Genomic DNA, 6,085 nt, shown 5'->3' with positions numbered 1-6,085 from the left:
CCAAATATAGCCAGCTATCTTAAAGTTAGCTAGTTATGTATAACCAGCTAACTTTAGGACAGCCCTATGGCCCGACCAGAGTTAGGTGCATAAGTTAAGCAGCTATCTCCACTTCTCCCAGAAATGCCTCTCGCCCACCTCCGGTCCGCCCCTCTTTTATGCACATTCGGCATTGAATATTATGCCATTTTGCCATTTAGGCGGATAACTTTTCAGTTATCCATTTAAATGGCTTTGAATATTGACCTCGCATAATTTTTTCCATAATATCTTTGTTATATAAAAAGACTATACAAAATATAACATTTCTGATGACTATCCAACTCAACAACAAAAATCCACAACCTCCCCTCCCAACTATATCAAGGAACATTTTGCAATCTAACAAACAAGCACCAGGTGAGCACATACATATCATCCCACAGTGTATATCGGCAATTAAACATATAAGCTGAACCATTATTTCATAGTTACAAGTAATTAAATTGGTTTATCCCAAATCTTAAAAATAATAAGAAAAAATAACCACTCCCACATGTGTTTTAGGCTTAATCTTGATAGATTTAAATTCCATACACAAAAGATGGAGCATTCCATCTTTCCACATCTCAATCCATGGAAGTGACATTACCAGCTATCTTTACACAATACCCTTTTGAGCAAACTGCTTTTACCCAAAAATAAACTCTGAAACTGTTGTGCTGGAGGTGGACCCTTGGCCTGGCGCAGGATTGGTACGGCCCCCTGAGGGTTCCCAGAGGGCACTTCCCGCCAGGAGGCAGAGCACATGAGGAGATAGAGGCTAGTTGGAGCTTCCCCAATAACAGTCTTGGGTTTCCGTGGGTTGAGCCCTTGGGTACCCGGATCGCCTGGGCTTAGGTGGGCCTCGGAGGATTTCCCGGAGAGGTAGCGGAGAGGTGTGCCCACCAAGAGCAAGGGTACGCGGCTACTGGAGAACAGTTGAGCTAGTCCAGAACAGAGGTTACCGAAGACCACTGGAATGGAACAGGAACTGAAGGTCCTCCAGTCAGGATAGGCAGGGCCTAGTGGTCTAGCTGGTAGAAGGCCGCGGATGACGTCAGAGCAGGCAGGCCTGGTGGCCACGGGAGTAGCAAAGAGAGTGTCCGTGTGGAGCGCAAGGGTCAAAGCGAGGGAATCCGTCCAAGGGTGGTCAGCCAAAGCAAAGGTCAGTTCCAGGTATTAGTCCGAGCGTGGTCAGTAGCAGGAAGAAGTCAGTTCCAGGCAGCGGTCCAAACGTGGCCCAAGACAAGCAGAGGTCAGTTCCAGGCAGCAGTCCAAACGTGCTCAGAGGCAAGCAGAGGTAAATTCCAGGCAGCGGTCCAAACGTGATCAGAGGCAAGCAGTGGTCAATACCGTGAGTCAGACCAAGCATAGTCAGAGGCAAGCTGAGGTCAGTACCGAGAATCAGTCTGAAGGGTACTGCCTGGGAAGTTGAACAGGAACAGGAACGGATGCTGGAGCTCAGAAGGATCAAGAGAACACAGGAGCATTGGAAGACAGAGGAACAAGTACTGGAACAGGAACACTGGAACAGGAACGCAGGAACACTGGAACAGGAACACAGAAACACAGGACGGCAACTAGCTTCTCAAGTAATGAGTCGATCCGTGGCAGTGCTCAGTGGACAACCTGCTGGACCAGGGCTCCGGCTACTGGGAGAGAGGACACCGAATGGAACGGAATCTCGGGTTGAGGTGCGCGCCCGCACCTAAGGAGAGCCAGGAAGAGAGAGAGACGCTGGCGGCGTCCCTGCCGTGTGGAGGGCCCAAGGAGGAGCGGCTCCCTGCCGCAGAGTTGAGTGAAGAAAGCAGGCATTGGCAGGGACAGCTTCCCTGCTGTCTAAAGACCCCGGCGGCAGCTCTAGCAGCGAAGACAAAGCAGAAGTGGCAGCGGTAGCCTCAGCCGGTGAAGAAGGGCTCCCGGCAATGGCTTGGCCCTGCCATGCAGGGCAGAAGATGGCCATGGTCTCTGGGCCGCAGAGGACGGCGTCGGCGGCAGCCTGGTGCTTAGAGCAGAGAACAGCTGGGAGAAGTAGGGGATCCGCCCGCATGCATCGCGGGCAGGTTCACAACAATAAGTTAAGACATAAAAGCCCATGAAAGCACAGAGCAAGGCAGGGAGGACTGAGAGGCCGTAGAGCAAGGCCAGAAGGCCTGGAAGGGCCTAGAGCAAGGCATGAGACCAAGAGAGCCCACAGAACAAGGTGAGAAGCCACAAGGCAAGGCAGGAGGCCTGGATGGGCTGCAAGGCAAGATAGGATAGCCAGTAAAGAGTGGCCAGGTCAGAGAGCCAAGGTGAATCAATGAAGTGGACCTGAGGCACTGAGCAGGCTGGGTTAAGCAGGGCTGAGGCTTGGGCATGGTGCGACCGGTGAGGAGGTAACTGGCAGAGCTGTGAGCTGTGAGCAAGGCTCGCCGAGAACCTCTGGTGGAAGGAAGGTTGCGCAACAGGCGGAACCTTGACATGGAGAGACTACATAGAAGGCAAAACTGTGACATAATGAAATGTTCCTAACATTAACAGTTAGGGAACAAATTACAGTATCCCCTCCAATGTTTTGATAAATATGTTTTGTTTTCTTTTTTTGCATAGAATATGTATTCATTTAGCAGATCCTTCTGACAGCTCAGCTATTTACACCTTATTGTGCATTTGACTTTTGTTCTTTTTTCAATTATTCATTAAAAAAGGATCCAATTCTATTTGATCAAATTTATTCATATATTTTTGCATAACATTTTTAACAGGTTAATGCCTTTAGAAATTATTCATTTAAACAGGCACCATTTCTTCTGTATGCGTGTTACATAACCTACAAATTATTCAAATATTTTCAGTGTCTACGCAGAAGAAATATTCAAACAGTTTTCCTTACTGAATGAGCATTTTTGTGTTTTTGGAACCTATGGGATAAATTTGCAAAGGCAATACATGCATAAAATGAACTTATATACACACATAAGTAGCTTATACTCATATACATGATATTTTTATAAACATAAAAAAATGTACATGTATGGCCCAAGATTGCGTCTTGTTAAGATGTGTTGTGAGGAGCACCATGTGGGACTGTTCTGGCTAAATTTTGTTTCCTCTGGTAAGGTTAAGCGGAAGGGAAAGCTCCAGGCAGTTCCCTCTACTCACACGCAGTCTACCTCAATGCGGCAGAGGGTGATTCCGAAGCCCCCTCCAACTTTCTCAGCCTTTCTCGGGGGCTGGTCTCTTTGTGGCTAGATCTGAGGAAGCAGTTCAGTAGCTCGAGATAGACATGGAAGTTTCATTGAGCCCTGACATCAGGATTCCTCCTTCCCCCTTCCCCAGGATTTTCTTTGCTATTGTGTCATCTGCAATCACCTTAAACCTGGCGATTTGTGACCAGGACGGCAAGAACATCTAGCAGGGCGTTTGCTTGAGGAGTTTGAAGTCAGCAACATATTGGAGGTGAGGAAGGTATTCTGGAGGTTAGTGGCGATCGTTCTCCTTATGTGGCAAGTATCATTCACACCTCGCCTCCTATGGTTTCTACTTTGCACCCTGTGATTCTGGCTGTGAGACCCTGCATGCCCAAACCCTACCCTATTACTTTGGACAGTATATGGACGGTTCTGTCATCAGTGGAACTCTCTTTGTCTTCATTGACTGGTACCATTAATGATACACACAGTCTCAGGAAGGGGTACTGAGGACCCACTGTGATCAAACTGGGGAACTGAAATAAAGCACTGGGAAATTAACAGCAGTACAGGCTTCCCTTGTCCAAGATAGAAATATAATTCATTGCAGGATAGAGAACCTTGAGAACTTAGCTAGAAGTATGAATCTTCGTGTGTTGAACTTTCCTGTGATAGCCTCTGTGGTGAACCAACTAATAGAATCACTGTTAAAACAGAGGCTAGTGCAATTTTTGGAATTCAATGGATTGCAAGATCCGAGGCAGCATGGATTTACCGGAGGTAAATCTTGTCACACGAATCTGATCTATTTCTTTGATTGGGTGACCAGAGAGTTGGATCAAGGGAGAGCGCCTGGATTTCAGCAAGGCCTTTGACTGCCACAGCATACTGAACTGACATTGTGTAACTACAGCATGGGTTATTTTTCCCTATATGCATCACCTTGCACTTACCCACATTAAATTTCATCTGCCATTTCGATGCCCAATTTTCCAGTCTCACAAGTTCTTCCTGCAATTTATCACAATCTGCTTGTGATTTAACTACTCTGAACAATTTTGAATCATCTGCAAATTTGATTACCTCACGTGTCGTATTTCTTTCCAGATCATTTATAATTATATTGAAAAGTATGGGTCCCATTACAGATCCCTGAAGCACTCCACTGCCCACTCCCTTCCACTGATAAAATTTTCCATTTAATCATACTCTCTGTTTCCTGTCTTTTAGCCAATTTGTAATCCACGAAAGGACATCGCCACCTATTCCATGATTTTTTACTTTTCCTAGAAGCCTCTCATGAAGAACTTTGTCAAATGCCTTCTGAAAATCCAAATACACTACATCTACTGGTTCACCTTTATCTACATGTTTATTAACTCCTTCAAAAAAGTGAAGCAGATCTGTGAGGCAAGTCTCGCCTTGGGTAAAGTCATGCTGACTTTGTTCCTTTAAACCATGTCTTTCTATATGTTCTGTGATTTTGATATTTAGAACACTTTCCACTATTTTTCCTGGCACTGAAGTCAGGCTAACTGGTCTGTAGTTTCCCGGATCACCCCTGGAGCTCTTTTTAAATATTGGGGTTACATTAGCCACCCTCCAGTCTTCAGGTACAATGAATGATTTTAATGATAGGTTACAAATTTTTACTAATGGGTCTGAAATTTCATTTTTGAGTTCCTTCAGAACTCTGGGGTGTATACCATCCGGTCCAGGTGATTTACTACTCTTCAGTTTGTCAATCAGGCTACCACATCTTCTAGGTTCACCATCATTTGGTTCAGTCCATCTGAATCATTACCCATGAAAACCTTCTCTGGTACAGGTACCTCCCCAACATCCTCTTCAGTAAACACCGAAGCAAAGAAATTATTTAATCTTTCCGCGATGGCCTTATCTTCTCTAAGTGCCCCTTTAACCCCTCGATCATCTAACAGTCCAACTGACTCCCTCACAGGCTTTCTGCTTCAGATATATTTTAAAAAGTTTTTACTGTGAGTTTTTGCCTCTACAGCCAGCTTCTTTTCAAATTCTCTATTAGCCTGTCTTATCAATGTCTTACATTTAACTTGCCAACACTTATGCATTATCCTATTTTCTTCTGCTGGATCCTTCTTCCAATTTTTGAATGAAGATCTTTTGGCTAAAATAGCTTCTTTCACCTCCCCTTTTAACCATGTCAATAATTGTTTTGCCTTCTTTTCACCTTTTTTAATGTATGGTATACTTCTGCACTGTGCTTCTAGGATGGTATTTTTTAACAATGACCACGCCTCTTGCACACTTTTTACCTTTGTAGCTGCTCCTTTCAGTTTTTTTCTAACAATTTTTCTTATTTTATCAAAGTTTCCCCTTTGAAAGTTTAGCACAAGAACCGTGGATTTGTCCACTGTCCCCCTTCCAGTCATTAATTCAAATTTGATCATATTATGATCACTATTGCCAAGCGGCCCCACCACCCTTACCTCTCTCACCAAATCCTGTGCTCCACTGAAGATTAGATCTAAAATTGCTCCCTCCTTTGTCAGTTCCTGAACCACTTGCTCCAATAAAATGTCATTTATTCCATCCAGGAACTTTATATCTCTAGCATGTCCCAATGATACATTTACCCAGTCAATATTGGGGTAATTGAAATCTAATTCCAAAAAATCTCTTAATGAATAACCCCACGAGGGCAGTAAATTATTACCGCACTTCCAATTTGGTTAGCTTCCCTAATTTCTCTTAGCATTTCACTATTGTGATGTGGTTAGCAGTTGGTTTATTAGGATGGACCACGTGCAACTTCAGGGATCTATCATGACACGTGAGCAGCTTTGCGCACATTATTCTCTGGCTGAGTTAGATTTCTTCCTATATGCCAAGGTTTATTATTTTGTTAAATG

The sequence above is a fragment of the Rhinatrema bivittatum genome, chromosome 2, assembly GCF_901001135.1.
Source record: "Rhinatrema bivittatum chromosome 2, aRhiBiv1.1, whole genome shotgun sequence".
NCBI lineage: Eukaryota > Metazoa > Chordata > Amphibia > Gymnophiona > Rhinatrematidae > Rhinatrema > Rhinatrema bivittatum.
The sequence above is the reverse complement of the archived record's forward strand: the minus strand, read 5'-3'. Positions refer to the sequence as shown.